We start from the raw sequence: 13,309 nt of genomic DNA, 5'->3' as shown, positions 1-13,309 counted from the left end.
GTTTGTGCACTGCATTGTTGCCAGTTAATTTCTTGCTCGGCTGTGTCTTTCTCTCGCCTGCAGGGACTTCTGATTAAGCCAGAGCACTGGGATTTGATACGTACTTAAATGGAGCTTTGTGGGTGAAACCACTTGGTTGCCGATGTGACTAGAGGGCTATGGGTTATGTTGAAGAGTGCTCCAGATACTTAAGTGGAAGCTTTGTTGAAGCTCTTAATTCTCCAGTCCTGTGCTCCCTTCCTCCAGGGCCTCTTCTCCCATCCCGTTGCATTCGGTCGTCAATATCAGAGTGAATAATTTACTTAAGCTTAACGTTTCTTCCTGCCTGTCTTTATGTACGTGAATTACCTCCTGCGAGTCTCTCCTGAAGGCGTGCGGGGTCTCTCGGTGCCTGTGCGCTGCCCTCTCCCCAGCCTGTCTGAAAAATTAAGGACTTCAGTGCAAGCGTAGATTCAAAGGCCTGATGTCGCTGATCTTGGCGATGTCATGAGGGAAATGGGATGCTATGTGAGCCCCCATCTAATTTTTTTAGTCTCCCTAAGGCAAAGTGCACTCTAGATGTAGTTATCAGTACAAAATAATTGCATCTGCTACTTAATTGGCACTGGGGAGGGGATAATTCAGTCTCTGAATCTGTTTCCCTGTGTCTGCTTTACTCAGCCTATTTACCTGTTTCTCATCCAGGTCAGAAATGAGTGCCGCTGTTCAGCGGTCGATGCGTCAGTCTTGGAGCGAGCCAAGCAGCGGTTTGAAAGAGAAGAGCCCGCTTGGTCATGGAAGTGAGCAGGCTTACGCAGCTTCAAAATGATCGGGCGTGAACTGGGAATGGCTTTACCGAGGCTTCAGGGCATGGTAGCCAGCTGGAGCATCGGTGCGTGGCTGTTGCTGGCCACCTGCCTCGGGAAGGGGGAAAGGCTGTCCAGGTGGTAGATCCTTTTGGGAGTCTGTTTTGGCAAAGAAAGAGGGGGGAGAATCTGGAGGCATATTTAATTTCTCTGTATAAAATGTGTCTAAGACTTAACCGGGAGGAGACTGTCCATGTCTGAATGAAGTATCGCCTTTCCAGTATGCTCCTAGATACTAGAAATCTCCTCCTGAGAAGCATATTAGATCAGATCATGGTGGGTGCTGATAAAAATAGTAACTTTGATTTGTTCTAGTCCTGTTGATTTCATCTAGCAATGATTGTGTGGCATTCTGCAGACCAGACAGCTTGCAGAGGGCGACGTGTTTTCTGCCATTCCCAAACACTTAATTGGTGCATCAATTCCCCCTCTATGAGCAGAGCGATAGGCAGTGGGAACGAAATGCTCTCTGCTAGCATTTTTTGCGCAACTTCCTTTTGGCAGTGTTTTTACTCCGAACTTAGGTCTTTTTTGTGTGTCTCCCTGTCAAAGGGGGAACAGTACAAATGGACATGTATGGTTCAAGACATGATGCTCTATTTCTGTGGTTTGATTGTCATGTCTCTTGGGATTCTGTAGCTTGGTAAATCATCGCTCGCAAAAAGGGGGAGGGAAAACGTAATGCATGTTTGCTAGCTGCAGCTAGCTCAGCATTACAGCATTAGCTGCTCAATAACTTTTGACTAGGAATTTGTGATTGTCTAAGCAGCTTGCTCCCATTTCTTTGGAAGTGCTGGATGGAGTCAGGAGGAAGGTAAAGTGTATAGCACCTTTCTGAGGAATTGTGCTTCAGCAGAGCCTGGGAGCCTGCACCATCTCGATGTGTCCTGCTAATTCTTTCTGCATCTGATACTCAAATTTCAGTTTACTTGCTGTAAAACTCTGCTACTTTGCTTGGCTACTGGGATGTTTGGACAAGTTCTGTGGTTTTTGTTGTTGTTTTGGTTTTTTTAAATGCTGCATTTTCTTCTTCTTAGATGCAACTTCTCCAGCATTGTGGAAACAGTGAAGCTTAGTTTCAAATGAAGAGCAAGGAATGCTTACTTTAGCAGTGCTGCTAGTTCCAGTTTGCAATTTTATGATATTATCAGCTCCAGGCTATTTTATATGACTTCCATAATGCAGCTCAGTTTATTGAATTTCTGCAGGAATGCTTTGCTTCCTTTTGTTCGTGCTCCTCAAATTCATCTAGTCAGATTCAACAGGGGAGGATTCATTGCAAAAGTGATATTTAGTAAATCTCATTAAAAGCTTTGTAATCATTTTGCAAATGTTGTCAAATTTTCACTTTCTTGTAGGGATCAGTTTCCCTGTCTAGAAAAAGAAAGGCAGCTTCTTCAACTGTACTGCTTCAGGTTAAATTCCAACAGCGGTGAGTGCTGGGTTAGCGAGGGTTTGATTCCTGAAAAACCTAGGAATGCCAGTTTGGAAATGCTGTTAAGCCATGAGACTGCATCCCAGCCCTCAAATTGCTCCAGTGAGTGTTTTTCCTTCTCTTTCCTTCTGGAATCTCCTCAATCATCCTTGCCCCCATCTTTTCTAAGTTCTTTATCTTCAGTCGGTTTAAGTGCTGAAGTCTCCAGGCATGGTGCTGTTGGTGAGCTGGAGGTGAGAAGGCTCCAAGGACCTGTAAGTGATGCCATTTTACTGTTAATTTCCCTTCTTCTTTTCCCTTCCCTGCCAACGTGTTGCCCTTGGACAGTGCACAGGGAGGGAGATGGTACCCAGACTGTAGACTGCAGAAAGCTCCTAGTTCACTCCAGAGACGCTGACAGCTTTTCCCTGTCTTCATGGTTTAATTTTTTGCGCTTCTTTCAGAAAAGCTTTGTTCAGATCTGGCCCTCTGTTGCCTGCAGTCAGTGCCAGCATGTAGAGCCCATGTTTTACGTGAACTCTGCTCCATTGCATGTAATCAGCTGGAAATGCTCCAGTAATGGGAGCAGATTGCAGAGTGAGTGCCTGTAATGGCTTTAAGAATAAAGGGCAGCGTATGCATTCAAACCAGACCTGATTTCCACCCCCCTGCAGCTCTTTATTTTGCCTCCTGCTCAGAGCCATTCTTTGATGTAATGTAACATGCACAAGTGACCCATCCTCTCCTGTGTCATCCATTACATAACGCTCCAGGTGACAGAGCCTGTTGTCACCCCCCACCATGCATTAAGTTTGAAGAAGTGTATTTGTGTTGCCAGGCGCCATCTGTAAGGGTAGAGCTGTCCTCTTCCTAGTGGGGAGTTTTAGCTTGGATGGGTTTTTTTTTTTTCTTTGTGATGCCAACCCTAGTTTGCTCAGCTATGGCATGAGTCTGCAATCCCAGAGGTTAAATGTGTGGTTGTTGCAGGTCTCATGCCATTGAGCCAGGTTTTGCAACCTGAAACAACCTCCTTCTGGAAGTGAGGAGTGGGCATAGGCAGACGGGTTTTGGGAGAAATATGTCAGATTACCTTCTATACAGTTCCTGACCTGATCCTTCAGGAGGTTGCAGATACTTTGGGAAGTTGTGCAGATTCACTGTTGTCCGTTCAAGCAGTTGCTGTCTTTTGGTAGTGATTCTGCTGTATTTATAAAGAAGAGAGAGTTTGGCTAGTAGAGCATCGGTTGCATGGTTTTGCTGCGCTGGTTGAAATGCTGGCTTTTTCGCAGCGTGCTGTTCACCTTACACTAGGTGTCGGAGTTGTCTGGTACTGGGTAATCAAGTAGTCGCAGGCTAACAGATACTGTTAGCAGGCTTAGTTAGAATAAACTTAAACTTAGTTAAAAATAAACTATTGCTTCAGAGCAAGGGTCTAATTACGGAGCCTGGGGCTCCTCTGTCTAGGCTGTGGTGCCTTGCGAGGCTGTTAGCTGGGTCATTTGCATGTATCCTGCCCCTCTGTCTTCTCCAGGTCCCTGCTTTTCCCCATCCACTATGCCATCATGTAGTCAAGTTCATGGCCCTCTGACTTGAGGGAAAATTTACCTTGTTGAACTCTCTTTGGCTCTACTTCACCTGATAAGATACAGGGGAGAGAGTGGGATTTCTTCCCTTAGCAGTTAGCATTGTAACGTTTGTGTCGCACGTGTGAAGTTGATATTGCCAGGTAATGGGCAAGTGCTGAATAAACCCTGAGGCTTTCACGGCAGAACAGCTGGAAGCTTTCTGTTCTGGTCCTGATGCTGGAGAGGGAAGGGAAGGTGTATGGGGAGGGGAAAATGGCTTGTCCTGCTGCTCAGACTTTGCATGGCAGCAGTGACCCCCCCAGCTCTGTTTTTGCTTACAGGTATTAACACATCCCTTCCATGCCCACTTCATTTAAAGTGCAGTAGGATTAAGTCTCTTAATTTCTTTCTCTTGTGTATTTGGTATCAAGAGTGGTACCACTCTTAATACGCAAAGTACTCTGGTAGAGGGAAGGGTTGGGATAAGCATGAGCCTTAAATGAGGTGGTAGCTGTTAACAGTAAGCTATTCCTTCACCTTTTGAATGGTTCACTGCGTCATTTCCGTGTCTTTGTTAAATTGATAGAAGGTAAATTGGAAGTCATGTAATTCCTACGAGTCAAATGCATCTTCCTCCTCCTGGTGCATTGAAAAGAACGTCTTTCGATGGATTTCTTTCAGTGGGTTAGATGTGTTCCAGGGCTGGAAATATGCTGGATTTCAGTGAAGGGAGGCGGTGAGGAGTCGCTCATTTATTGACTTTGAGTGAGAAAGGCAGAGAAGGAGCATTTCAGAAATAAATGCTTTTAAGCCCGTCCTCCAAATGCTTGAATGTTGATGTGTAGGATGCGTGTAGTGCTTTGGGGGAGGTGCAAATACCAATTAAACAGCAGCAGAACCACTTTCTTGCTTGCGCTACGACTAAAGCAGTCCCTGGAGAGCGATGGGAAAGGAACCAAGTGAGCAAGTAGCCAGAATCCCGTAGGGGTCCTGGTGAAAATGGATGCAGCCATCAGTGTTCAGAGGTGAATGGTAGCGCTGCTTCCTTGAGGATTTGACCAGTGATCACGCCTTCGTTCTTGATGCGTGTTCTTGGAGTTTTGTTTCCTTGGCTTTGTTTGTCAAAGCACATATTCCCCCCACAACCTCTTCTGAATGCACAGATCCGCCTCTCTTGGGAAGCTTCAGCTTTACATCCTGCTGGTGGAAACTGGGCGGTGTGACAACTTCGCTTGAAAGGAAGTTGTTTTTTTATGTGCCAAACCTACTTCTTTTGGCCAAACTTTTGAAAGGAAAGAAGTTCAGATGCGTGTAGGAGATGAAAAATTCATTCCTCAACTCTCATAAGAACTCACCCCTAAGTTTTCTTGGTTATGGCAGCAGCATGGGCCTGCGCTAAGGTTTCTGCCTCTAACCGCTTTCCCTTTCCTACCTGACAACTAGTTGAGATAGGAGGCTTGGTCTAATGCTCTCGTGGCTTTATTTAAATATCCATGGGTTTTCCTGTTGAATGTGATGATGGAATTTGAGTCTCATACTTTCACTTAACTGTCCCTCTTCCAAATTTGAGTGCTGGGAAAGCTTGGGTGATTATTTACATTAAAAGCTGCTAATTGATGTGAAGTTAAGAATTGCTAATGGTGTCGAGCGCATCTTCATTAAGATCCTGATCTAAACTTAATCTGAAAACTGTTGAAGGAGAAAATGAGTTGGTACTGCAAGTACTAGGTTAGATGGAACTGTGCTTCGCCACCTGGAACTGTTCATCGCAATAAGCAGACCTATCTGGAAGCTAAAGGGAGTTTTGCAGATGCAGCTGTTGAAACCACATTTCCTAGCTTCCAGAGAACTTGCTTGTTACACAAATGCAGCTGCAAAATAAACAAATTCTCCCTAAGCATAAACCCATAAATCGGGAAGTTGCTTTTAGGTAAGAGTATTACCTGTTCGAGGAGATCTTTTTATGTTTCAAGGTAATACTTCCGCTGAGTCTAGTTTTCAAGACTCATTAGGTGTTCTTGCGAAGAAATGCATGAACTAGTAAATTGTGTTCCTTCTCGTGCCCTTGAAAGGAATTTTCTGGAAATAGCTGCCTGCAATTAAAGAGGGGAAAAGCACCTCCAGCAGTCACCGATTTCTTTTTTGCAATGTATACTGCATGTCTTCCTGCTCTCTCTAATTGGAAACACAATTGTCATTCCTTGATAGACTGACTGCCTGACTCAGGTCTGGTGTAAGCATCCGTTTCTGTAAGGGAAGAAGGTATGTTCTGACAACGTGGAAAAAATAGAGCAGTAAGGTGTCTTATTGCTGCCTTGTAAATCTCTGAAAATAGTTCTGTTACCGCTGCACTTGAGTCCTGCTTTGCATGGGCTGACACAACATTAATCCCATAGCTGCAAGATGGAGATTTCTGCTGATCACAAGAAATGAGTCATCCCCACATCAGCAGTAGGTTTCTACAGAGCAGTTGGCATCATCTTCCTGCCTTGGAAGGAGTCTGGAATTAACATGCTTTTTTTGCTGCTTGAGGAACGATGCTTACCAGCCTTTTGCGTCTAGGTCCAGCTGTCTCTGAGCAATTGCACGCTTAATGCATGTTCCCCTTAACTTTGTCCTTAACCTATGCTCCGTTCTCAAGTATCCAGGTTTCCTGGAAGAGTGTGTTCAAATCCCAGTAGGATGAATTTGTCTGCTCTGGTAGTCTTATTCTTTTAGTGTATGAAAACTGGATGCTTTACACAGATGTTTATGGTCAGTGTTCTTTCCGAATAGGTGTTGCTCTCCCACTCCTGTTTATTAAATGTTGAGCAGACTTCTGCTTTGCAGCCTTGAACTAACTGCGTTTCAGTAGTGATTTTCACATATCCTAGGTGGAGTCTGGGTGCCGTTTCTCCCCAGTGTTTCCAGTGGCTTTGGAGACGTGCTCTGCTTAGCTTCCCTGTTTCCTTCCGTCTGAACAGCTTTTGGCCCTTAGCTCTCCTGTGGTCCTGCAGGCTGGGTGATCTGGGGATTGCATCCTTGCTGCTGGTTCTTCTTGCAGATGTTTTCCCCAAATCCAAAGGCGCTTGAGAGAAGCATGCATGGTATTAGTTCAGGTCATGCTTTCTCCCTTTCCCACTGCCTGTTCAATCCTTCTACTCATCTCTTTTACTCATCTTTCACTTAAGTGTATGAAGTTGCATTTTAGCCTTGTCTTTCAGTTGAGGAGAAGAATTTAGTTGGGAATTGTTGCAAAAAAACCAAAATGAAACAATCCTTACCTCTCCCCTCCAATCCCTCCTCCTTTAACAGAGCTCTTTCACTTTGGGAAGGTCAGCAGGTAATTACTGTACTTTGTTGCAAAGAGCTTGGCGACATCATCATGTTTGAAGCCCTAAATAATGTGAGTTACTGCATGTTTCTTTTCTGATAGAAAAATGGAGGCAGTAATTTTAGTGGGAGAGTATTATGTATACCAAATGCTTCCTGTGCAGGACTGGAATGTTAAGTGAGACTTCTGCATGCATTTAAGATGTTGGGATTCTCTGCAATGCATTATATAATTATGCTGTGTATTAAATGGCCACCCACATTTTCTATAGTGTCTGAATTGTTTTTGTAATTGATAAGACACTGCAGCTGTAAAATGACAATGCCAGGCTCTTAAATATTGTGCTTTTAGTGCTACCTCTGCTGCAGTTAATGGAAAATATTAACGAAGGCAAAAAGCACACTCTGTCAAGTGTTTTACAATAGGCCAAAAGTGGCAGTCAGAATTAGGCTCCCATTGAGTTACGTGCTCCACAAATGTTTTAGACCTGGGCAGCACAGACAAGGCATATGCACAGGTTGTGTACAAATTTCGTGTTCCTCAGTTCATTGGGTGGGGAAGGATTGAGGTAGGAAGGAATCTGCCGAACAGAAGGAAAAAGGGGGCCGTGAAAGGAGCAAGAGGGTGACAGTGTGGAGAAGAATAGAGGAAGAGGGCAGCCAAAGTTTTAGGTGGGGAGCAATCTTTCCAGCTGGCTGCTTTCTCTGTAGCAAAGAAAATCCAGACAGAGGAGTCTTAAGTCCTCTAAAAGCCAAAGATCACTGCTGGCTTCCTCTGCAGCTTCTGCAACAGCTAGAATCTAACTGGGTTCCTCTCTTTCCTGAAGCTAGCCAAGAGGGCTGAGAAAGGATTGCTTGGGACCTAGCCACATTCTCCCCCTGCCCCAGGAATGCTCTGCTTTAATCTTCAGTATTGCATCAGCAGTTTATTTTTGGAAAGGCTATTGTATTATCTAGTGGTTAAGGCATGCAAGAAAGGAGTCTTAGCTCTGTTCTGGTCCTGCCACGCTGTGCCTGTTCCTGTCCGTGAAATGGGCGCAGCGCTGCCTTTCTCAGTCCTCAGAAACCTTTTGAACATGCTTCAAAAACCTGAAGTCTTACACCAAGCGTTCAGGATGTTTTTATTTCCCATCCTATAAGCAGGAAATGCCAAAAGAGGGTAATGTTAGTGTTGGGAGAATCTGGCAGAAGTAAGCCTATTAACAGCAGAGATGTGCATATTGACTTGCTTTGGATTCTCAGGGCAATGGACTCGGTGTTAACAGGCCTCCGGCCTTAACAGTCTTATGACAATTTCTCTCCAAGGCATTGAACTAAGACTCTGAACATCTGGGATCGGTTCTCAGCTTCGTTAAGTTTCCTTTGCGACCTTGAGCCAAGTCACTCGTGCACTGGCTTCTTGTATCTAAAGTAGCAATAATACATAGTACTTGCACCTTTTGTCTTGAATGTGGAGTCCATAAATACGTTAGGGTAGGAATGGCCTTGTGCCATCTGCTCTGCCAACCTAAGTGTGCCAGTCTTTAAAGTCTCCAGATGCTTCTGTAATCCAGATAAATGGGACTGTAGAGTAGCTGTTGAAGACTCATCATTTGACTTTCTTGAAAAATCAAGTTCTTCTCTAGGTGACTTGGCCTTTACTCTAGCCCAGCGCCTTGAATGATTTTGTGATTAAAGTTACCACGGTTTGGAAGAAATAAATGGAAAAGCAAGGGGGCTACGTGGTCTCGTTTAAAGAAACTGTTGAGCTTTATTATGACCTAAAGCAACGTGCTTTGTTCAGCAGTTTTTACAAATAGGAAGCTTTAAGTCTATAGCACTTGCTGAATCATGGCGCAAGGGAAACTGAGCAGAAAAATTAGTTTGAACAGAGAAGATTTTGCAATTTTCAGGGCTTTTCTTATATCCATTATGCCTTAGATATATCAAAAACTTTGTTAAAATACTAAGCTGTAAATAAAAGGGAGGTGAAATCGAGATAATCATTTGAGAAATTTGCTTTCATAAGGAAGGCTGATAATATGAAAGTTTAAAAAAAAAAAAAAAAAAAAAGCCTTTGTATAGGGTTTGGGGGTTGGTTATGGGGGAGAAAAGAAAGCGACCAGCAGTGGTAGTCAGATTGTCTCCAGACCTTTTTTGAACTTCACTGTAAACTTCTCTTTACAGCATTCTCCTTCCCTTCCAGAGATCTGTTCTTCTGTTTAATCAGAAACAGCCCAAAATCACATGCATAGATAGTACTTGGTTTATACTCTGCTTCTCTCAGTACCGCATTTCCATTTTACAGATAAGAAAACTGAGGTCTGGAAGTAGACTTCCGTGAGGCAGGGAAGCAGCAGGGAGCAAAGCCCTTGTGGCTCTCAAGAGTCATCCTCTACCTGCTGGCTTGCAGGGCTCAGAGTATTGCAGCGGCTTGGCGTTAGGATTTCCTGCATTTTGTTCTGTGTTGTCTATCGTTGCCGAAGACGGTTCATTTATACTGCTCTGTTCTGAATTGCTTCCTCTCTGCCGTGTAAAATCAGGGCAACAGACCTGTTAGTAGGTGTTGTTAAGATGAAATGGTTCCGGCTTCGCCACCCCATGATCTCGCAGCTCCAGAAATGAGAGCTCATCTGTTCTTCTCGGTTCGCTTCTCATCTGCAAGCCTTTAGAGGTGATGTGCACCGCCATGCAGAGTATGCCTTGTGCCGCGATGCCCGTGTCTGTGCCTTAGCACTGTGGGAGCATAGGGGCTTGAAGGGGAAATGCCTCCGAAAGGATTTGAGGCTGTTGAGCTGCTGTGTACTGCTGATTTCCCTACAGTAATTTTTGGGTCTCCATAGAACCAACTTATTTTAATCTTAACGTATAGTTTTTATGGTTCTCAGTGTTGTAAAATGTGCTGGCTGGGGCTGGATCCAAGAGGAGTTAGGCACTGTTCCTCATTTATTTGTCCCAATAAAAGTTCCCAGAATGGGGCTGGTTGAACAGGGTTCCACAGACATCTCACCCAGGTGTTTGTGAGCCTGACAACTCAAAAATTTCAAACACCTGTGGGACTAAAGTGTCTTCTTGCAAGAAGACTGGAGGCATTTTGGCTATAAGAAGAGCAAATCTGTCCTGCTTCATGCAGGGGATCTTGGAGTTGTTGCTCAGTTTCCAGTTGGTTTTGTCACTATCGGTTCTCAAGATGTTTTCTCTATCGAGTTCAGGGTGTCTTCCTCTACATACTTAAACATATTCTTTGAGGTAGCATTTTGGAGATCCATACAGTTTGAAGGTGCTGGGGACTGATTCAAGAATAAAAGCTGGTGAGGAGGATAGTAAGTGGCTATCTCTGCCTTTTTTTGAGCCTCGGAGGCTCTCGATGAATTTTTCTAGACAGTTGGGTCCTAGCTGAGAGCTGTCGCAGGGAGTGGAGATGTGTTTTCTACATATCTACGAGCTTACCCCGTGCTGGGGAATGGCTCCATGTTAGAGATGTGATGAGCTCCTGACACTAGTGGAGCCTTCTCACTAGAGCAGGTTTCATGCCTAAGTTCCCCTTGACTTAAACCTCTAAATTTCCCTTTCTGGCCCCAAAAGACCTGACACACTCTTCACTTCAGAGGATCTAATTTTAATCCCAGATTGTCCAGCTCTTCTCCAAAAATGGTCTGTGGGGCTTTCCTAATATTTTCGAGCAGAGCTTGGGCTTTGCTTGCAATAGTTCTGCCACTGTTTCTACAGATAAGGCCTGAGATATTACTCAAATTATTCTCTTGTGGATGCGCCAGGCACTGCAAATAGTTCTCTAGAGGAATTGTGGTGTCTTTCAAAAGTAACATTCCCATGCTTGTGTTTTTCCAACTCCTAGTTTTTGCAAACTATGGTAGAGCTATTTTCCTGTGTTTAGATCTAAAATGAGAAGCTCGGGACCTTATCGTAGTCTGTCACTTCAATGCTATGCACTGCATAAATAGAAGTGGGATGAAAGATTTGTTTTCTGTTAAATCCAAAGAACTTTATGGCCTTCCTAACTGTTAGGACTGGAGAGGAAGAGGAGTGAAGAGATTGATGGTACTTCCACTGCAATCCTGACATCTAAATAGAAATAGATTCTTGGATCCCTTGGGATTCCTTCAGTCTGAACTTCTGGGTGATATGAGCTTTCTTTGATAAAAGCTTTCTCTATTTTCAAGAAGAAAAGGGGGTGGCAGGGACACAACAGGTGTGATTTTTTTGTTGTTGTTTTTGGTTTTTTAATGCTTTAAAACCCTGGCTGTTACAGTAAATTTCTGCAGTAGCCAAAGCTTCCTCTTAGACTCCAACTTTTCTCCTCCCCTGAGCCCTATGGAGTGAGCACTGTATTTTACTCTAAGCATTAACCAGAGGAGTCCCAAGGAAGGTTATGCAAGTGTGTTCTCTCACAGAGAGACTGCTCTGGTGGGAAACGGAAATCTTGTGCTACAGTCCCCGTTTTTGCTGCCAACTAGTTGGATCACTTTGAGCAAGTGACTTGGTTTATGCCTGTTATACTGTTAATCTCAGTTTTCCTTACTTATTTCATAAATATATCTTTTAGCTGAAATTATACTAAATGGTGCTGTCTTTCATATGTGCACCCTGTAATTTTTTGAGCTCAGCAGCAAAGTATAGCTCTGTTTGGTATGTAAAGCAGTCAGACTCTGGTTGGTTGGGCTAGCAGCCTGTGCAAGGGGAGGTGCAGATGCAATATTATAACTGACCAAGACTACAGACAGGTCTTCCTGGCACTACTTTTAACCATTAACTGCCACATTAAATCCAGCAATAAATTGTTTGGGCAGCCACACTGGATGAGCCCACTGCCAAAAATAAACCGGAGTCTGAGAATTGCTCAGGTCTCCTCCGTACTTGAGGCCTGTTGCAGCTGATGGTGTTTGTGTGTCTTGCATATCTTCAGGGCATGGCTTAGGCCATCATCTTGCAAATGATGCTAGTGGCACTTGAAATGCATTGCTTGCATACATGGATTGACCGTTGTTTTGGATAGTATGTGGTATGGTGGAAGTGCAGGAGTGTCTCTGGTTAAGCCTTCTGATCCTTTGCAAATTGGTTTTTGTGGCTCTCTTCCTTGTCCTGGCTAATTCCTTAGCTCTGTCTCCTGTTGTGGAGTTTGCATCTGTCTTTGGACTCCAAAGCCTTTTATAAAGGTTTGCTGGATCAGGAGTTTCTCGGAGGAAAGAAACTTTCCTACCCACTTCAGTGGGTGCTCCTGGACTCCACCTGAAACGTGCTTGAGAGTAAAGTGCGTTGCTTAGTTTACTTCTGAGTTTGCGCTTGGTCTGCATAAGATTCCTGTTGGTTTGGTGCCTCTCCTGCTGCTTTTATACACTACAGTGTAGAGTTTTTCTGGCTAGCAGCCCTTTAGTAATGACTGTTATTTTAGAAAACCTAATAACTGCTCAGGCTGCCTCTGTATCATACAATGAGTGGTAGTGATTACATGCTGGGGAGGAAATGAAATGATCAGGAAAGGCCTACTTCATAAAAAGCAACAGTTGACTTTATTTTAAGCCAATTAAATTGGGGATTAGAGAGGGCTGTTACATTCCACCCCTAGTTTAAAAACAAAACAAAGCAGGAAAGCATCGTCTGTTAGGAGGAGCGCGATTATCTAGGATTATAACAGATCTGATATAGTTTTTGAAAGTATCAAGTTTAAAACAGGCCAGTGTGCAAGGAATGATGGGTTGCAATAGAGGGCTGTGTTCAGGAAAGGTGAAAGGCTTCAGTTCTCCTTGGAAGAACATGCTAATTCAAATTCCTGTGCCCTTTCTGGAAGATGGTGGTAGCACTGGTGAGGGGTGCCAGACCTGGCAGCCGTAGAAACCAAATTCCTTTAGCAGCAAAGTCGAGAGCAATGCCAGCGTCTTACATATGCGTTTCTTTGCTGTTTTAAATGGGGAAACCTTGAAGTGGTTAGAGAGAAGATTAATCCGCTACAGCCTGCTTAAATCCTTGGTGTTAGACTTTTGAACAAGGGAGGGAGTTTAACAGTTGTTCTCAGAAATGCTCAGAGGCCGCTACTTTTTCATACAGACCACTAACAACTGTCAGATGGAGATGATTTTTGGCTGATACAAAGTCGGTGTGGCTTCACACTGGTGACCAAGAGCTCTATATATGGCTCTATATATATGGCTCTATATCCCACAGTCTTCTGCTTACGC

General features: G+C 44.0%; 1 protein-coding gene across 10 annotated transcripts in view; it reads left to right on the top strand.

Annotated features, from left to right (window-relative positions):
* The window catches only part of ANKS1A (ankyrin repeat and sterile alpha motif domain containing 1A), a 114,825-nt gene that overhangs the window by 16,410 nt on the left and 85,106 nt on the right, over positions 1-13,309 (top strand). The window contains exon 1 of one of the 10 annotated variants that reach the window (XM_068918320.1): positions 853-871. The exons of the other annotated variants lie outside the window; for them this stretch is intronic. The gene's annotated coding sequence lies outside the window, so the exon portion shown is untranslated. Of the gene's footprint in view, positions 1-852; positions 872-13,309 lie in introns of those variants that run through there. 10 annotated transcript variants of the gene reach the window in all.

This window comes from Struthio camelus, chromosome 24 (assembly GCF_040807025.1).
Source record: "Struthio camelus isolate bStrCam1 chromosome 24, bStrCam1.hap1, whole genome shotgun sequence".
Classification (NCBI taxonomy): Eukaryota; Metazoa; Chordata; class Aves; order Struthioniformes; family Struthionidae; genus Struthio; species Struthio camelus.
This window is presented reverse-complemented; position numbering and strand designations above follow the sequence as displayed.